Raw genomic sequence first — 21143 nt, forward strand, 5'->3', positions numbered from 1 at the left:
CCCTGTGGAACGCACGGCGTCCCGGAAGTGCGCTATTATTGCTTTCTATGCCATTACCCTCTATTCCCTTTGTGAGTACCTAATTTTTATATACAATAAAGTATTTTAAAACTTAGCAGTACTACTCTATGTGAGCCTTCTTCCCCCATATATCGATACACCTTCGGACCCTAACATCAAGGAACCTGGTTCACAAGATTCGGGTAGATAATCGGACCACCCAACCACTTTGATGGTCAGTGGAGGAGATCCAGGATTATAGACAAGGCCTGATACCCCTGCAGGGGTACATAGTTCTGGTGAGTGCGGTCCAAGGGGTGCGGGGAGCACTGAACGGTCACCATATACCTGAGCACCTTTAATATTTCATCAGAACACCTGCACTCAAGTCACCTTTTTTTGCCAAGTTTTTTAGGAATTTTCTTGCATTGTGGGACTATTTGTTCTTTCTTAGGTGTAACGGACTTATTTATTCTTGTATCATTGCTGCTATAATATTTATCTACCTATTGTGCACCTTATTTAAGTCATACTTTAAGTGGATCCATTTTTATATTTTTTATATATTTTTTATTTTTTATATATTTATTTTTATTCTGTACAATTCACCCCTTTATCTATTTTTTAATTCATACATTTCATCTAATTTTCTCATCATACCAATTCTCACTTATTCTATATCCACTTTTCAGCACAAATATTTATTATTTATTTGTATTATCTTTTAGTATTGCACATTCAATAGGAAGACACATAGGATGCACTGGACACTTTATTCATAGTGGTGATTTATATTGTATGTATCTATAACGCCTAAATTTTGGACATATAGAAACATCAGCAGTTTTTGGCAGCGCCATACACCTTCCCCCTCCTTTCTCTTCATTCTCACTATATTCTTAGTAATATAGTATAAAGGTGGGCTGCAGCCAATATTAAATACCAGGAATCTAGAATTATCCTAAGCGCGGATTTGTTTACATTTCAATTTGCTGAAATTACCATTATTAAGGTTTATGACCTTGTGATCTAATTAGGGTTTGCTTTATGAAGTTTTCCAGAATTGCTGTGTGAGTGCTTTGCAGCATCGTATATGTGTACTGTGGGTTTAGTGTGTGTATTAGTGTGTGTGTGTTTATTGGTCCTATATTTTTTCACTCATTTCTAAAATAAATCTTTGTTTTAAATATCAGTTCTGATTATCCAAGGTGGCATTTTTATATGGAAATTCTAGCTATTGAAACACAGTCCTAGATTCTTCCATTTCCATTATCATAACTATATGTACATGCCCTACATATGTTCTGTTCTGATTAAATTAATGCATCTCAGTATGAACCAAGGAAACCGTTGAATTTAGAGTAAACACTAATTATGGGTAATTTACTAACAGCTCCCCAGCCCAGTGACTTTGCTTCCCCTTCAAACTCCTAAACAAATTCCCATACTGTATTTTAAAATTTCATTTTAAACGAATCGCAAGCTGAATATTCAATGCTAAATTATTGTATTTACTTACTCTTAGGGTTATACGACACAACTGATTCTATCACTGGTGATAGCATGTTACCAAGAACGGTGCTTTACAGGGCTAAGCAGGGTAGAAAATGACTTACATATTTCAATGTGTTATTCCATCACTGGCTGGATGAGTTTGACATTGTTCCTTAGCTAGAGACTAAAGGCCCGTACACATGATATGAAAATCGTAAGTACAATGTCGTCCGACGAACGATCTGACGATTTTCAGGTCGTTAGTATGGTGCTTTGCGACAGCCGATTACGAATTTTCCTATGACAAAAACTGTAAAAAAATTTTAATAGTACATTTTACAGTGCATCCAGAAAGTATTCACAGCGCTTCACTTTTTCCACATTTTGTTATGTTACAGCCTTTTTCCAAAATGGATTAAATTCATTATTTTCTTTAAAACTCTACAAACAATACCTCATAATGACAATGTGAAATAAGCTTGTTTGAAAGCTTTGCAAATGAATTAAAAATAATAATAAAAAAAAAAATAAATCACATGTACATAAGTATTTACAGACTCTGCTCAATATTTTGTTGAAGCACCTTTAGCACCAATTACAGCCTCAAGTCTTTTTGAGCATGATGGTACAAGCTTGGCACACCTATTTTTGGCCTGTTTCTCCTATTTTTCTTTGCAGGACCTCTCGCTTCAACAGGGTGGATGGGGAGCGTCGGTGCACAACTATTTTCAGATCTCTCCAGAGATGTTCAGTCGGGTTCCAGTCTGGGCTCTGGCTTGGCCACTGGAGGACTTTTCACATAGTTGTCCCATAGCTACTCCTTTGTTGGAAGATGAACCTTCGCCCCAGTCTGAGGTCCACAGCTCTGTAAATTGCTGCATTCATCTTTCCCCTGATCCTGACTAGTCTCCCAGTTCCTGCCACTGAAAAAAATCCCCACAGCATGATGCTGCCACCACCATGCTTCACTGTAGGGATGGTATTGGCCAGGTAATGAGCAGTGCCTGGTTTCTTCCAGATGTAATGCTTGTCATAAAAGTTCAATCTTTGTTTCATCAGACCAGAGAATTTAGTTTCTCAAAGTCTGAAAGTCCTTCAGGTGCCTTTTGGCAAACTCCAGGCGGGCTGTCATGTGCCTTTTACTGAGGAGTGGCTTCCATCTGACCACTATCCCATATAGGCCTGATTGGTGGAGTGCTGCAGAGATGGTTGTTCTTCTGGAAGGTTCTCCTCTCTCCACAGAGAAACGCTGGAGCTCTGTCAGAGTGACCATCTTGTTCTTGGTCACCTCCCCGACTAAGACTCTTCTTCCCTGATCGCTAGGTTTGGCTGGGCAGCCCACTCTAGGAAGAGACCAGGTGGTTCCAAACTTCTTACATTTACAGATTATGGAGACCACTGTGCTCATTAGGACCTGCAGAAATTGTTCAGTACCCAACCCCAGATCTGTGCCCCAATACAATCCTGGCTAGGACTTCATGGCTTGGTTTGTGCTCTGACATGCACTGTTAACTGTGGGACCTTATATAGACAGGTGTGTACCTTTCCAAATCATGTCCAGTCAACAGAATTTACCACAGATGTACTCAAATCAAGTTGTAGAAACATCTCAAGGATGACTAGGGAAACAGGATGCATCTGAGCTCAATTTTGAGTGTCATGGCAAAGGCTGTGAAAACTTATGTACCTGGGATTTTTTTTTATTTTTAAAAAGTTTGCAAAGATTTCAAACCAACCTTTTTCACGTTGTCATTATGGGGTATTGTTTTTAGAATGTTAACGAAAAAAATTAGTTTAATCAATTTTCGATTAAGGTGGTAACATAAAAAAATGTGGAAAAAGTAAAGTGCTGTAAATACTTTCCAGATGCACTGTAAATACTACTATATAGTTTAGACCAAAATGAGGGACAAATGAGGGACAAATAAGAAGGAAAGAGGTACAGAGGGACTTTGTCCCAAATCAGGGACAGCTTGGAGCTCTCCCCCCACCCACACTTCTTATCCTAAAAGAATCTCCCTCGATGTCCCCCAGCAGCTGAAGCCAGTGGGAGGGGAAGGAGGAGAAGTTAGCTACGTTGCAGGGGGTGCCATAGGAAGATCAGTTCCAGTGATAAGAAAGTACAGCTGGTCCTTTTGCACAGCAGACGCCCTGCCCCCCCTGTTGAACTGAAGAGGGCCTGGATCCAGTACAGGAGGCCAGGCTTTACCCCCTTATCAGCAGCCCTGCTTGCTCCCCTACTGAGTTTAAAACACTAAAATGTGTTTAATGATAGATTTTCTTTAGGAGGAACATGGTCTCTGGTCTCTGCTATTTGAGATTAACAGGCAGCTGACAAAAATGTTAATTTTTCAGAGGACTATTCACACCTGGCTCTCAAGCTTAGGCTCAAGCAATGTAAGTGTAGCACACTCTAATGTGCTCCTTAGTTTAGTGCAGGCAAATGTATTGACTCATGGTAGGTGTGAGTCTGTAATCTGGATCAGGACTTACTGCAGGTCAGGATGGATGACTCCCAGATGCAGGTCTCTGGTGCCTCCCCCTGGTTCTGAAAGTTTGAAGAAACTTCTTGAATTTAGCGGCCAGAGGCCAAGAGGGTTGATCTGCATACTTAGGGGAACCTGGCCAATCCCCAGGCATACGTTCCTGGAAGAGTGGCTAGGCCAGCCCTTAAATATGGATAAGTCATGCTAGCAGGGGAGTTGGGTGGAAGATAGAGTGCTGAGGAGGCTGTTGGTGGCCTAGGAGGGGTCTCCTAGGTCTAGGGGAGACCCCCATCCCCATGCTGGGCTCAAGCTTGCTCAAGAGGATTCATTCAGCTCAGCAGTTTGACTAAAAATATTGCCTGAGAGCAGTGGGAGCAAGGAGGACAGAGTGAGTAGATCTGCACACCCAGGGATTTTCAAGAGGAGAGACTGTTACATGTAGCAGGCTTTCTAAAGGACAGCATTGTGCTTAACCCTTTTATCCCTTGCCCTGGAGCCAGGGGGGCTGGTAGTGCCTAAAAGCAGTGTGGCTGGGAGCAGTTCTACACAAGGAGAGAATACACCTCTCCATGCAGTTTGCCTCAGTTGTTGTGCTATTTCCAAGAGGGACTTAGCTACTAATCTACTAAGGACTGTGTGAGGAAAAGAAAGAAAGCAGTTCAGGATTGTTTTGTACAGAAGAAGGAAGCTGTCCCTTTTTTTTTTTTTTTGGGTCTTTACTTCAAGCTGGGCATTCCAAAAAACCCTTTACCCCATCCAAGTTATTACCCCCTAATAAAACACCGAAAAAGCCAAGGGACTGACCTCTTTTGTTTGGATGCCAAACGAGAATGTGTATTGCCTGGCTGTGCAGGAGTAGGGGAGCCAGTCACCAGTAGCCCCTGTGGGGGTAGTGTTACATAAGTAAAGCTCAAAAAGGAGGTAAATGTGATCAATGCATTCAGACTACATGCAAACATTAGGTATTGAATGTGGTTGTTCTCCATCTTCAATCTAAGTACTGCAAGTGTGATCTCTAAAACAGATCCAGTTGTGGCAAGATAGCTGTAACTTACAGCCTCGGTAGAATTAGCAGGCAGTGCCTCAATCTAAATGGCATTTTGCAGATTGTAGAAAGCTTTAATACAAAAATGTGTGCAGAGCTTCACAGATGAACATCTATCAAAAAAAAAAAAATCATAGTTTGTCTAGCTCCAGCAGAATACAATACATGTGGTGAATGGAAGCTAAAGCATGAAGAAGAAGGGTGGGACTAATTACAAAGAGCATCTCCTAGCTACGGAGTGAGGTAGGGACAAAATGAATAAAGGCAAACAAACAGATAATGCATGTGTAACATGATAATGTTACTGTTTTCCTTTCTCTGGAAATTCCCTTAACCCTAGCAGAGAATTCTTTTATCTGCAGCTAAAGAATATTACGAAGAAGCATCGGTCTGTCATGCCTCTCTCACCTCCCCACCGTGTTTAAGCTACAAGAGTGTAATCAGCAAAGCTCAGGCTGACTCAGCAGAGGGCATGTCGGATCACTTTACAGAGACCACTGCTCTAACCCAGAACACCTCCGTCACTATCTGCTGCCTCTAGACTGGCACCAGGGTTTTCTTCTGTAGCTGGGGGAAGAAATAAACCAACAGGAAATTGTCCAACACTTAATGTTTTATGTAGCCTTTATTTAGTGATTAAAATCTAAAAACACTACAATTAGCTTTGATGTGAGCAAATGCTGAAAATTTGCTTAAGCAGAGGATAGCTTTAATGGAAATCAAAATAATGCATGGAGTTAGCACGTTCTCCCTGTGCTTGAATGGGTGGCCTTTGGGCAATCCAGGTTTCTCCCATACTCCAAACACATGCTAATAGGTTAAATGGCCTATCCAGATAGCAGTTAGCATGTGTGTGTATGTATGAATGCATGTGATACATGATCCTTGGTCATCCTTGGACATCAGTCCCATGAGGGCAGGGACTGATGTGATTGTACACCATGTCAAGCACTATATAAATACCTATAATTAATAATAATAATAATAATAATAATTAAAACCAGTAGATCCACAGAAAATAGGTAGCTGAAAGCCTTCCTATTGGTCAATGAGGCATCCATTACATAAAAAAAAAAAAAAAATAATAATCGGGAGTCTTTGGAGACAGGAGGCAGTGATGCAAAACTTGATTTTTACTGTAGTCTAGATTTGCATGTAACTTCAGTTGCCTTTCCGGAGGTACAGGTATTGATTGATTTGATGTGGAGTTTTCGCGCTCCATGCACACTAGCATTTCTAAGCTCCTAGAAGCTATTATCATTTTTTTTCTACTCCTAGAAGCTAAATAGTGTTATCCTATATGTCCATGCACACTACTTTAGGCTGTTAGTGCTTTTTGAGCTCCAGCATCTAGGAGTTTTTCCATCAGAAACGCTCCTAAACGCTGCTAACGCTACTAATAGCGTTTTTTTTTTTCAAATGGAATTGCAAAAAGGCTAATAAAACGCTAACACTCCTAAAATACTACTACAAAAAGCTATTACCAGCATTTTTTATCCAGTTTTTTTTTAGCTTGAAAAAACGCTAGTGTTAATGGAGCCCAAGAGGTTACCCTTGCTCTGACGTAGAGTTTTCAGTAAAGGTTACCCATGCTTATATATTTTTTTCATCATATACTCAGTGTGAATTGGAGTGGTATATAGCAGGTTTACTTTTAGGCCTCATGCACAAAGAGCTTAAAAAACACCAGCATTCGTCTTTTTTTTCCAGCCTGTAAATGCATCCCTATGTTAGCGTAAGAAAATGAAGAAGTCTGGACGGCCGCACTCAGATGCAACTCACATTTATTGGAATTAATAAAATCCATGCAGCACCATAGAGGTACAGGAACAAGAAAAGCTGAAGTCTTTCGCACCTTCACTGGTGCTTAGGTATAGTTATGACTAAGCACCAGTAAAGGTGCGAAACACGTCAGCTTTTCTTGTTCCTGTACCTCTATGGCGCTCTATGATGCTATGTGGATTTTGATCAATCAAATAAATGTGAGTTGCATCGGAGTGCGGTCATCGAGACTTCTTCATTTTCCCATTTACCTTGGGCAGTATCTCTTAATGTTTGTTTCTAGACCTCTATGTTAGCCTTTTTGGCCCTGCAAACATAGGCTTTTAAAGACAAATTAGTAGAGGAGTGTTTACAGGCTGAAAAAAAAAAAGAACATCACCGACACGTTTAGGAGAGGAGCTTTTGGGCAGAAAAAAATGCTTGACATGCCTAAATTAATGCATATGTAATATTCTGGAAGGAATAAACGCTCAAGAGCCTAATGCTCATATGCAAATGCATGTAGCTGTTTTTTTTTGTGTGCATGAGGCCTAATGTAATTCTACTCATAATGCCTAAAGCCAGTATGTGGCTCTAGACAACAGGTGCAATACTCTGCATAAGACATATTGTAAGAAACCAAGGGGTTTAAATAACCCATCATCATCTATTCACAACAATTTGGGTAGACTGACATTCCATGGCTGGCTGAACTTTCACACTTGTCCGGTATGTTATGAATTATTTCTTGCTAGTCATGTATGTGAGCAGCAGTGCCATCTACAGAAACTTGAAATATCGGTCACATTTCAGGACGTATCCATTCTAAACTGTTTTATCACAATCTAGGACATCAATCGTCGAAGTATCTGCAAACCAAACTCCCAGTATTGCCTTTAGCAGCCATTCATTGAAAATGAAAGAAAAAAACAATTTGTTGTACCTGCTTCCCACTCTTTGACTAATAAATGAAGACCAATATTTTTAAAATAAGCAAAAAATTAACAAAATCCCCAACCAGACCAAAAAGAAGAAGCAGAGAGACACTGAAATTTGAAAAATGTTTCTTTATATAGTCTCCAAGCTATTGTCCTTTATCTATGTTACTATCACAATATGACATAAGGTCATTCATCCATTACTGCCCAAGTAATAAGAGTAACTTTCCTGCAAAGTAAAATCTGATATCTGTCTTAATAATTCAATATGCAGCCAGACAAACAGAACCTGTGGTCTCCTGTGGGTTGCAGAACTCATAGCCGGATCTAGAATAGCCCCCGGTATCAGAACATTAATTATAAAGTCTGTGTCAGAGTAACACCATATTCAGCTTTATCTAGGGCGGATGAATATTGCTTCTTACTGCTTCTTATTCAACATGAACAGGTTGACATGGATTTCAGTCTAAAACAAAAACATAGTAGTCACAAACTGGAAATTTCTGCCATAGGCATAGCCTATCCATCTGCACCTGTTCTGACCCTTCAGCACCTAGCATATCTCTCCTGCCTTCCATACTGCTGTTACAACTCTATTCTTCCTTTACTACCCTTTTGACATTGCTTGAACACGTAGCTTGATATTGTGCATATCCCCTAGTATTCATGTACTTACATTCCATGCCTTAATTGTGTGCAGATCCTCTCCTATTCCAACACTCAGATTTTCTTCACTTCAATCCATGACAATCCCATACTAACACTGCATAATACTCTTCACGACAGATGCTGTTTTTTAGGTCCAAATAAACTGTAACGTCTGCCCCCCAGTTAATGGCAGATATGCACGAATCACATCAGCCAATGGAGTGACCATGATCTGGAGATATCTACATAAAACGGGTTTGAGCATTCATGGAAAGAATACATTTATACAAAACACTTTTCTTATCTCTAGTGTCTAGATTTATACCCGGAATAATATACAAAATTCCCATCTTCAATATTTATAGGTGCAATTCGCTACACCCATTACTAATCAATTACATTAGGATGGCCTTGGCAACACCTGTTGGTAAAGCTTTGCAACTCCTCCGCTATATATTTTTTTAAATTCTCCTGGTTATTAAATCTGTTACATAGAACTATATTAAAAATCATGTATTTTGGATCCCAGAAATAAAACACACTGACAGCTGAGAAAGGTTGAGTACTTCGCCATGATATCCCTATGGGAAATATGTTCATTATACTGTTTATATATTTGTAAAATTTTCTGGATTTTATTCCCTTTAGGAAACATTTTTATTATACTCTTTATATATTTTTAACATTTCTGCATTTCTGATCCCTATAGGAAATATTTACATGATACGCTTTATATATTTGTAACATTTCTGCATTTCTGATCCCTATAGGAAACAATTTCATGATACGCTTATATATTTGTAACATTTCTGCATTTCTGATCCCTATAGGAAACAATTTCATGATACGCTTATATATTTGTAACATTTCTGCATTTCTGATCCCTATAGGAAACATTTTCATTACACTTTTTAAATATTTGTGGCATTTAGTTGCACCTTTGATTTTTACCAATCCTTTAAATCTTGTATTTGCTTTTATTTCTAATAAACTTGTATATACAGTAAAAGGCAACAGGTAATGTTTAGCAGACATTAAAAATAAATAATAATAAATAAATAAATAAAATAAATAATCAGCCCAAAAAGCTTACATTCGGATACTCCAAACAGGATCATATTCTGTTATCTCCTAGAATATGCATGATTTTACAATACTGCACATTTTAGCCACTTTCCAGTTTTCCATACATTGTATTTATTTTTAGTGAAAAACAAAAAACAGCAATCAGTCATCAATATACATTAACAAGGGCCTCTATGTATTAACAAATTACTCTTTTTTTAGCTCTTGTCTTATCCATGACTACCATGAGCCTTCCTTTAACCCAATCCTTACACCCTAATATTTAGAGCTCTTCTAGTCCTGGCTTCATACCCCCTGCCAGGCACAGCTGTGTGGCTTCGTCTAATTACCCCCCAGCACCTTCTTCCAGCTGAGTGATCGCAAACCCACCACACCCAGCTGTCAACGCTTGTCTGCCCTGCCTTGCAGCACCCCCTACCCTTACTATCCCTCCAAGCAATGCAGGCAGATGGTATTGTCACACTGAATGGTCACTACTACCCCTGGATCTAGAAACAATCCAGCATATCAGGCAGCAAGGCACTCAGGTGGAGGGTTGTCACCAGCACAACACACCTAGAGACTTGCCAATAAACCATCAGTCAAGTCCTGCCTCTTCTTAGTGTGTTTTACAGTTTTCTGTCAAGGCAACAAGATCTCAGCAATAATAGGCTGTGATTAAAGCCACCTTCTATAAACTTTGTAAGCAAGCATAGCCTGAGCTAACTAGAAAGGAATCTAACACATATAACCTCTTGTCCACAATATGCTACATGCTTGTAGGGTTTATGGGACAGTTAGGTCACAATAGGATCTCAGTAATAATAAACTGACCAAAACCATCTTCTGAAGCATAGCTAGATCTACCTAAAGGTCCTTGTATGGGACACTTAGGGCACACCAGGGTCTCATTATTAAGAGGCTGTGATCAAATCCATCTTCTGAAGCATAGCCAGATCTACCTAAAGGTCCTTGTATGGGACACTTAGGGCACACCGGGGTCTCATTATTAAGAGGCTGTGATCAAATCCATCTTCTGAAGCATAGCCAGATATGGAACACTTAGAGCTCAATAGGATCAAAGTAATAACAGGTTGTGAATAAAACCAAACTGAATTTTGAAAGCAAGCATAGTCTGATCTAACAAACAAAAAATGATCTAACATTATCACCTTTGCTACTTCTTTATAGGGTTTTTGGGACACAGTAAGTTCCCACTATTATAGGAGCCATCTTCTACAGAATAGCCAGATCTATTTAAAGTAACTTTTGTTCACAAATTGCTACTTCCTTGTAGGGTATTTGGGACAATCTGAACACAACAGGTTCTCATTAATAATAGGGTGTGATCAAAGCCATCTTCTGAAGCATAGCCAAATCTAATTAAATAAAAAAAAAAATCCAAGCCACATCTCCTCTGCACGATTTATGGGACACTTTAGGACACACCAAGATCTCAGGAATAATAGACTGTGATTAAATCTGAAGCATGACCATATCTGTTAGAAAATAAAAAGATTAACTTATGTTGACAATAGGCTGAATCCTTATAAGGGTTTATTGGACACTTAGGACACAGCAATCAGTTATAATAGACTATGATCAAAGCTATCTATTAAAGCACACTCCGATCTAATTTAAAAAAAAAAAAGATCTAACAAATATCACCTCTTGTCTACAATATGCTACATCGTTGTAGAGTTTATGGGACACTCAGGATCCACAGGAGATGTAGAAGTGACAGTTGCCCTTTACAAGTGTGATAGGACACTCGCAATAAGTGACAGTCACGAGTCATCAGGCTCGCTCACTAATGTCCCCAATTCAAAAATCAAGGCAAGGCGACAATCTCAGTCCTCTAATGTTGGAAGACACTCACCTTGACAATCAGCGAGGCAAAGTTGTCAGAAGTTATAATCCCATAGGTGCTGGTATTCCCACAGAGGTGGCTGCATGTATAGGTATGCGTGTATAGCTTGCTAGCGCTGTTCCTGGATATATAGGATCGTGATGTTCGCTGCTGCTCAATGCCCTATATACAGTGACAGCGACTTTCCAAGACTCGCACAGCACGCCAACTTCTTCATTTGCCCCCTAGTGGACACATAAGGAAACTACAGCCCGGACTGGCGAACATATAGAGCTGCAGCTTTGCTGAGGTTATCTCCCATTTCCACTTCATTAGTACATCAGTAGAAAGAATCATTCATTTCAGAGATTGCTTGCTTCAAGGACCTGCACATAGAAAGCGCAGCATTACTGGGCTCTGAATGGTTTCCAGTTGAGAGCTCATTCACGCGCGCAAAAAAAATGCAGCGCTTAGATGCGCACAGCGTATAGTTTTATGCACATCTGAACACAGCGCTATAGTAATCATTGAGCCACTACAAACAGCAGTGTGCATGCAGAAATGTGTGCGGCGTTTAGCTACCCAGAAAAAAAATAGGATACCTCTGTGTTCAGGGCCACACAGGTTGGCAAATGTTACACTAGTGCACGCATAAAAGCAACTAATTTAGGGTGACCAGACGTCCCCGGTTTCCAGGGACAGTCCCCGGACTGAGTATACTGTCCCGGACCAAGTTTGTCCCTGGATTCAGGGCTGGATTACCGTAGACAGGCTGGCTAAGAAACAGCCTTGTGTGCCCAGCGCTCTGTGTATTATGCAGTCCTGTGCCCAGCGTTGTGTATTATGTAGTCCTGTGCCCAGTGCTCTGTGAATTATGCAGTCCTGTGCCCAGCGCTCTGTGAATTATGCAGTCCTGTGCCCAGCGCTGTGTATTATGTAGTCCTGTGCCCAGTGCTCTGTGAATTATACAGTACTGTGCCAGCGCTCTGTGTATTATGCAGTCCTGTGCCCAGCGCTGTGTATTATGCAGTCCTGTGCCCAGCGCTCTGTGAATTATGCAGTACTGTGCCAGCGCTCTGTGTATTATGCAATCCTGTGCCCAGCGCTGTGTATTATGTAGTCCTGTGCCCAGCGCTCTGTGTATTATGCAGTTCTGTGCCCAGCGCTCTGTGTATTATGCAGTCCTGTGTCCAGCGCTCTGTGTATTATGTAGTCCTGTGCTCAGTGCTCTGTGTATTATGCAGTCCTGTGCCCAGAGCTCTGTGTATTGTGCAGTCCTGTGCCTTGTGCTCTGTGTATTATGTAGTTCTGTGCCCAGTGCTTTGGGTATTATGTAGTCCTGTGCCCAGCGCTTTGTTTATTATGTAGTCCTGTGCCCAGTGCTGTGTATTATGTAGTCCTGTGCTCAGCGCTCTGTGTATTATGCAGTCCTGTGCCCAGCGCTGTGTATTATGTAGTCCTGTGCCCAGTGCTCTGTGAATTATGCAGTACAGTGCCAGCGCTCTGTGTATTATGCAGTCCTGTGCCCAGCGCTGTGTATTATGCAGTCCTGTGCCCAGCGCTCTGTGAATTATGCAGTACTGTGCCAGCGCTCTGTGTATTATGCAATCCTGTGCCCAGCGCTGTGTATTATGTAGTCCTGTGCTCAGTGCTCTGTGTATTATGCAGTCCTGTGCCCAGCGCTCTGTGAATTATGCAGTACTGTGCCAGCGCTCTGTGTATTATGCAATCCTGTGCCCAGCGCTGTGTACTATGTAGTCCTGTGCCCAGCGGATACTGTCCCGGACCAAGTTTGTCCCTGGATTCAGGGCTGGATTACCGTAGACAGGCTGGCTAAGAAACAGCCTTGTGTGCCCAGCGCTCTGTGTATTATGCAGTCCTGTGCCCAGCGTTGTGTATTATGTAGTCCTGTGCCCAGTGCTCTGTGAATTATGCAGTCCTGTGCCCAGCGCTGTGTATTATGTAGTCCTGTGCCCAGTGCTCTGTGAATTATGCAGTACTGTGCCAGCGCTCTGTGTATTATGCAGTCCTGTGCCCAGCGCTGTGTATTATGCAGTCCTGTGCCCAGCGCTCTGTGAATTATGCAGTACTGTGCCAGCGCTCTGTGTATTATGCAATCCTGTGCCCAGCGCTGTGTATTATGTAGTCCTGTGCCCAGCGCTCTGTGTATTATGCAGTTCTGTGCCCAGCGCTCTGTGTATTATGCAGTCCTGTGCCCAGCGCTCTGTGTATTATGTAGTCCTGTGCTCAGTGCTCTGTGTATTATGCAGTCCTGTGCCCAGAGCTCTGTGTATTGTGCAGTCCTGTGCCTTGTGCTCTGTGTATTATGTAGTCCTGTGCCGAGCGCTCTGTGTATTATGTAGTCCTGTGCCCAGTGCTTTGTGTATTATGTAGTCCTGTGCCCAGCACTTTGTTTATTATGTAGTCCTGTGCCCAGTGCTGTGTATTATGTAGTCCTGTGCCCAGCTGTTTTTTTTCAGTCCTGCACTATTTTCCAAATAAAAAAATATGTCCCTGGATTTCATTTTAAAAATCTGGACACCTTAACCTAATTATTATTATTATACAGTATTTATAAAGCCTCAACAGTTTATGCAGCACTTTACAACTTCAGGGTAGGCAGTACAACTGCAATACACTTTAACCGCTTGCCGACCACCGCAAGTACATATACTGCGGCGGTCAGCCCCGTGCAGGCAAAGTGATGTATGGGTACGTCCCTCGCCTGCGAGCCAACAGGGGGCGAGCGCGCGCCGCCGGAGGCGCGCTCCCGCCCCCTCGCTCACTCAATGTGATCCCTGCGCGTGTGCCGGCGGACCCGGTGTCCGCCGGTCACTCACGATCGTCCGTTACAGAGGGAGAAAGGCAGGCGGCTAATGTAAACAAAGCCACCTGTTATTTTCCCTTGTGTAAGTGCAGAGATCATACGGTCCTGCTATGTAGGATCGTATATCTCTGTAGTTACACAAACAGCCACATCCCATAACAGTTAGAAACACGCCCCTAGGGACACACTTAACCCCTCCTTCTCCAATAAAGTTAACCCCTTCCCTGCCAGTGTAATTTTTACAGTAACAGTGCATATGTATAGCACTGATTACTGTAGTAATGTCACTGGTACCCCCAAAAGTGTCAAAAATGTAAGTCAAGGGTCCGATCTGTCCGCTGCAATGTCGCAGTCCCGCAAAAAAAATTGCAGATCGTCGCCATTACTCGTTAAAAAAAAAAAGCAATAAAAATGACAAAAATCTTTCCCTTAGTTAGTAAACGCAATAACTTTTGCGCAAACCAATCAAAATACGCTTATTGTGATTTTTTTTACCAAACATATGTAGCAGAAAACAAATTGGCCTAAAATGTTGGGAATTTCATATAAATTTTGCAAAATTGTCGCTCTTTTTTTGTTTATAGCACATGATCAAAAAATCGCACAGGTGATCAAATACCACCAAAAGAAAGCTCTGTTTGTGGGAAAAAAGGACGTCAATTTCATTTGGGTACAGTGTCGCACGACCGCGCAATTTTCCGTTAAAGTCATGCAGTGCCGAATTGCAAAATACCCCCTGGTCAGGAAGGTGGTAAAATCTTCCGGGGCTTAAGTGGTTAATACAATAGGAATCAGAGGGCCCTGCTCGATTAGAACTTACAATCTAAAAGGGAGGGTCAAGAGATACAAGAGGTAATAATGGGGGGATGTGCTGATGGAGAAAATAAATGTACAGTTTTTAGGTGGGGCCAGATAGGTTTCCCTGAAGAGATGTGTTTTCAGGGATTGTCTGTAAGTGGACAAAGTAGGAGATAGTCAGACAGATTGGGGTAGAGCATTCCAGAGGATGGGAGAGGCTATGGAGAAGTCCTGAAGGCGAGCATGGGAAGAGGTGACAAGGGAGAAATTCATGCCTGAACACATACGCACATAAGGGCTCATTCACACAGGCAAAAAAAACTCTGCAGATGGCAATTTTCTGTGTGAAAGAAAGGTTCCTTCTGGCAGAGCTATAAGATCCTGTGTAAAATATGTGCCCTAAATACTCACATTTCTGCACATGCCTAAAATCTCCAGATCTATGTATGTAAAATCTGCAGCTGCGTCCTACTTTTTTTTTTTACACGGTTAAACGCAGCACATTCCTGTATGTAAGCGTGGCTGTGTGTATGGGCTCATTGATTACCATAGTGCTGTGTTTAGATGCATACAAAACGATCTGCTGTATACATGTAAATGCATAGTTTTTTTTCTTCCCGTGTGAATGAGCTCTAAATGTGTAGCCATTCATTTGATCTTCTGCTAGCTCTTCCAGTAAGAACCTGCATTCTGTGTATTAGCAAGGTGCAGTGTGGTTTGGTGGGCAGTGAACACACAGGGGTTGATTTACAAAAAGCAAATATACTGTGCGGTGTAAGTGCAGTTGCTCCAGAGCTTAGTCAATGAGGTAATACTTCACTTTGCAAAGAATACTCAATCACATGCTAGGAAAATAAAAATCAATAATGAAAGATAATGGAAGTCATCAGAATAGTCCCTCATTTATTAAGCTGTGGGGCAACTGCTCTTGCAGAGTGCAACTGCACTTTTCAAACTTTCTACCTTTAGTAAATCAACCCCACAGTGTCCAAGTTAGGCAAATGAGTTACTGAATATTATAGAAATGGTCCAACACAACTTAGTCAGGCCCAGTGGGTAGGCACATCTGCTTGGCACCACTTATGAACTAAGACAACAGTCTGAAGTCTTGAAGATGCCATCAGCATCAGCAACAAGGAATGGAATGTGGTCTGGCTGGTCCACACACAAAGGGGAGGCTTCCTGCAACAAGGTAGATGTAGTCCCTGCACTTTCCCCACTCCTCAGGAACCTTTCCCTACCTCTAACTTCCAGATGGAGGTCCTGTCCCCACGCAAGCCATTCGCATAAAGAGCACCAAACCTGGGAGCCAGAGCCTTAAATAGGCTCAGGCTGACCCAAGTGGGGAGTAAAGACTGCACCTGCCTACCTGTGCAGAAAATACACACATGCCTGTGTGAATGAGGCCTTGAAGTGGAACTTTACCCTTCCTAGCAACGTTGAAGAATTTTCCTCCCTCCCCACTCTACTAACAGAATAGGACATTTTCTGGAGGGGGGATTCCTTTTATATGGCCCTTCTAGTTAGGTTGCTAGGCATATTTTGTTTTTGGATCCTGCTATAACCAAAGAAGCAATGATTTTTTTAGGGCTTCACAGGCTAGGAGTTTGCTTTCTCCCCCCCCCCCCCCCCACCCCAGAAGAAATGTCTACAGCTTAGGGGGGATAACTCAAATGATCAGCCTGAATATTGAGCAGGACCTAGCCAATCCCAGGTGGGTGTGCTCAGTTTGTGGCTGGGATGCTGATAAATAGTGTGGAGCCCTGAGGAGATTGTCTTTTTACCTCCTGAGGCAACTGATCTGATGTGAGGGGGGAGGGGGGGGGTGCTAGCCCTCGGCACACTTTGGACTAGACTCTGTTTCTTTTCAAGAGGATGCACATAATAACTAATCGTGTTTCAGGATTTTGTGAGTAGAGCATCCTGTCTGTGCAGTACCTTAAAGCTACTTCATGGTCCTCAGCCTTGAACATATAGACTGTTCCAGTCTAGCTTACCTGTTCTGCAAACTATCTCATGGGTCCCAGCTGTAAGTGAAAGACTGTGGTGCAGCTGTTTAGGGAGGGAGAGGGTTGTCCTCTGCAATATTGTGCTGAACCACTTTGGAGTATTCCACAGCACCCCAAATCTCCTCCCAAGCTTCTACAAGCAATAAAAAACAAAAAGACAAACCCCTAGACTGTTTAATGAGCTGAAGTGAATGTGAAGTGAAGAGTGAAGTGAAGGGTAGTGCTACATTTTTTGATACCTTTTGTTTGGGGATTCCTACTCACATGTGATATGCAACGTCATTGGGGTGGGGGGGGGGGGTTCTGTCTATTCATGTTTTTTGCAGCCACTGCCCCTGGTTTTGCAAAACAAGGGCATTATCAAGGGACAGCCGTGCAGCCTGGAAAAGAAAGCCACCTCTCTCCCGGGGACGTCAGAATAAGATGGAGGGGTGGTACCAGATGTGCCGTGATGAAGTGGTGGATACCTAGGGAACACTGCTAGATCTTCAGGCTTGTAAATATGGTTTTGGGCAACAGATAAGGGGTAAGAGGGGAGAGAGAATAATGTGACCTAGTCTGCTGGACATCCTTCCAACATGTGATTTTGTCACATTTATTATAATCTTTTAAAAAGTAACGATTTAGGAAAAGCACAGCAAAACTGAAGATTGCATGGGTGGTTTAAATGATGAATCCTGCCTATTATAGGCTTGACGCTTGCGATGGCTTTTAGAAATCATTCCTAGTTTTTAAAATGTATCAAACTGAAAATGATAAACATTAAAGTTGAACTCCAGGAATTATTTGTATAGCATATTGGTCCACAAATGTAAGGAGCATTCATCCCACTGACCATCACAATAATGTATTATGAGTTTTGTAAAAAGGTTGCGAAAGGCAGGTATAGTGTATGAGCAGATTTACATAAATCAGAACCACTGTGTACTTCACTCTGATGTAAAGAAGAAACAAATAAAGCTGCAGATAAGAAATCATGTGCTTTGCAAGGTAAATTAAAGCCAAACATTGTTCGTAAGTCTTCTGTGCCCAAATGGCTTGGCTAAATGGGGTAATAGTATATTAATGAAAAAAGAAAGGCTACACCTTCAAAGGAGTAGCAAAGATACACCTTCAAAGCAAAGATGTAAACTACAGTCTTTTGATCATTTGAAAGCATCTAATACTATTTCAGCAAACACTGGAGCTTAGCAAAATTTGGGAAGTTGCCTTAATTTACCTTTTCTTAAAGTATAACTAAAGGCAAAACTTTTTCTTTTAGTTTTTCATATGTAGCACCCTCATAGGTAAGTGCTAGAGAGAGTATAGTTTTTGGCTCTGTCAGCCTTCTAGAGAAGCAGCAGGCAAATTCTATAATGCTTAACAGAGAGCTGGATCTGTGAGTTAAATCTGCTCATGGTGCTCAGTGTGTGATTCATCTGGTCTAGGGAGTGTTCCACACTAGTCCAATAGGGAGGCATATTGGACAGTGGAGCAAACCAGGCCAATGTGTGCACAGGTTTTAATACAGCCTCAGTGATTGGCAAAGACTGGTTGTCTCGGTGCATTCTGGGGTGTGGTATAAAAGCCAGAAGCACATGTGCTTTGGGTCTTTGGCCGGTGAGCATAGTCCCTGAAGGAGGGTGGCGGCTGCCTCCTTCTCTGTAGCAGTTGGTGTGTGGTCGAAGGCGGTCGGCCTGGTGGACCAGAAGGAAGGAGCTAAACCCAGAGGTCCAGGAGAACTGACTGGAGTTGTTGAGACACTGGAGACCCTAGAATAACAGTATCGTGAGTACAGGGGATTGTGTCTAGGGGCCTGACCTGAGAGGGGGGAACCCGGAGTAGTATAGTCAGAGGACGGGTTTCAGCTGGTGGAGTGAAAGGGGGTGCTAGGCGAGTAACCTGAAGATAGTTATTCAATCAAGTCATCTAATCAGAATATGGAGGAAGAACGTGGTGACCCGGAACACAGGGATCAGTGTGTCGGGGGTCGTGTCTGTACATGCACTATAAAGAAAAATGTTGACCGTGCAATTCATGACAGCGGAACAGTTTTCCAAAACAACAAGGGAGATCAGTTGGCTTGGCAAGATTGAAATGCAACTGAGGCCCAGGTACAGACAGTAATGGTGAAAACGTGTGGATTGGAGAACACAATCTGCTGTACAGTGATCTTTGTGCTGGTTGACCAGAGTTGGAGCGGCAATGAAATGGTTTCTGTACCGCGCTGGAAAACGCACACTGAAGAGATCTGCCTAACAGGAGAAGCCACTGCCAGAGAGCCAGCAAATTTGGAGTTGTGGGTGGAGTCGCCGCTCACAAGCTGCTAATTCGAATGGAGGAAGGGAGCACAGACATTACTTCCGCCTTCAGGTGTAGCTGAGAGGGAAACACATGTGTGGAGGGGCAAGCTGGTGGGTGTCAGAGTGAGCCAGAGTGCAGGGGCTATCTCACGTGTTGGCGTAGTACCTCAATGGTTGGAAGAGTCACCGGATTCAGTCCTGTGGGACACCGGACTGCGGTTTGGTGCCCAGGGGAGGACTGGCGCTGTGCAGCAGGAAGGATAAGGAGCACTTGGGACTGGTATGTGGTTGGTGCTTGAATGTGTCCATGCAGCTGCAGGCCTGGAGTCCATGCGGGCACTGTGTTGACCTACTTATGTAGGCTGTGAAGAGTGACTGTCAGCCCAGAAATCTGTGTGTGATGTGGGAGACGGGAGTCACTCAGGAAGTGCTGATCAACCCAGAATAACTGTCAGCCCAGAAAGCTGTGTGTGATGTGGGAGACGGGAGTCACTCGGGAAGATCTGATGCTCATGAGGACCCCTGTAGGCAGAGGAAGGGCAGTGCTGTGAGAGCTGTTGGAGCCGGGGCTAGGAGTGCAAACATTGCCGTATGCTGGACCAGGGAGACTCAAACCTCGGAGGTGAAGTGCACCCAGGAGTTTCAGGCCAATTCGCAGCCAGAAGAAGGGCCAGCTAAACCTGCACAGGCAGAACAAATTCCAACCAAAGCAGAGGGGAATCAATATCCCCCCGGGAAGAGGGTCTCCAGTGTGACGAGTGAAGAGGAGGCTGGGGCCATTGATGTAGGGTCCCCCAGCTTTCAGCATCGGTATGGATTCTTGGAGGAAGGGATAGATGTTTGAAAGCCAGAGGAGGAAACAGAGTGGGACTGGGGAAAGGATGAGAGGAGCAGTTCAGCCAGTCCTAGCTTGCCTGATGAGGAGATTAGGGATTCGGTGGTACGCATGAAGTGTGCCAAGGATTTGGGGGTTCTGTGAGGCTTACACTACAAGGGTCCCAGACCTATCCCCACCTTGTACCTACACCCGGGCTCGGGATCAAAACGAGGCCTATGCTAACCTCATCAGGAGAGAAGAGACCCTATATTCCCCACCTGGGAGAGGAAACAGGCAGACCTTCCCCAGGTTCTCAAGATGCCAACGCTTTATTCAGAGGAAGATGGCCTTATGGAGTACGGGTAGAATTACCCCTATGCTCCTTGGGAGATAATGCTAGAGACTGAGGCCAAGAGGGAAGAATGGTGTAATGATGCAGTCTGGGAGTTCCTGACCTGAGAGGGGGCCACCACGCAGTAGTATAGTCAGAGGACGGGTGTCAGCTGGTGGAGGGTGCTAGGCAAGTACCCTGAAGATAGTTATTCAATCAAGTCATCTAATCAGAGACTTAATCCTAAAGTTCATCTAGTGGTAAGTAGGGATGATCGAACTTTTGAAAAGTTCGGTTCGGCCAGAACATCCGAACTACCCGAAAGTTCGGCCTGGATTTCAGAACCCCATTGAAATCAATGGACCCGAACTTCTGTAATCAAAAAACACCATTTTAAAGCCCTAAAACCCAATAAATGCCCCTAAAACGTGCCTAGGGTTCTGGTCACACAAAAAAAAGTTCTTAAAAATTGTCATTTTTGATAAAAAAGCCAATTATTGAAAAAAAAAAAAAAAAGATATTTTTTGATTTTTGACTTTGGATTTAGTATCTGGGGGGGTCTAAAAAGTGTACCTGTGAAATTTCAGCTCTGTAGCATGTCCAGAACCAGAAAAAAAGATAATTTTTCATTAGAGCAGGGATGGTGGGACCCCACTTTTACACCTATATGATCTTTTTTTGGGGGTTCTGGACATGCTACAGAGCTGAAACTTCACAGGTACACCTTTTAGACCCCCCAGACACAAAATCACACAAAAAAGTTCTTAAAAATTGTCATTTTTAATAGAGAGCC

At 42.7% G+C, this 21143-nt stretch overlaps 1 protein-coding gene across 1 annotated transcript in view; it reads right to left on the reverse strand.

Moving 5' to 3' along the window:
• CHRM1 (cholinergic receptor muscarinic 1) overlaps positions 1-11472 on the reverse strand; it is a 389308-nt gene extending 377836 nt beyond the window's left edge. The window contains exon 1 of the mRNA XM_082270928.1: positions 11317-11472. The gene's annotated coding sequence lies outside the window, so the exon portion shown is untranslated. The remainder of the gene's footprint in view (positions 1-11316) is intronic.
• Positions 11473-21143: the final 9671 nt, after the last annotated feature.

Source organism: Pelophylax lessonae (assembly GCF_965119305.1).
Source record: "Pelophylax lessonae genome assembly, chromosome: 10".
Lineage (NCBI taxonomy): Eukaryota > Metazoa > Chordata > Amphibia > Anura > Ranidae > Pelophylax > Pelophylax lessonae.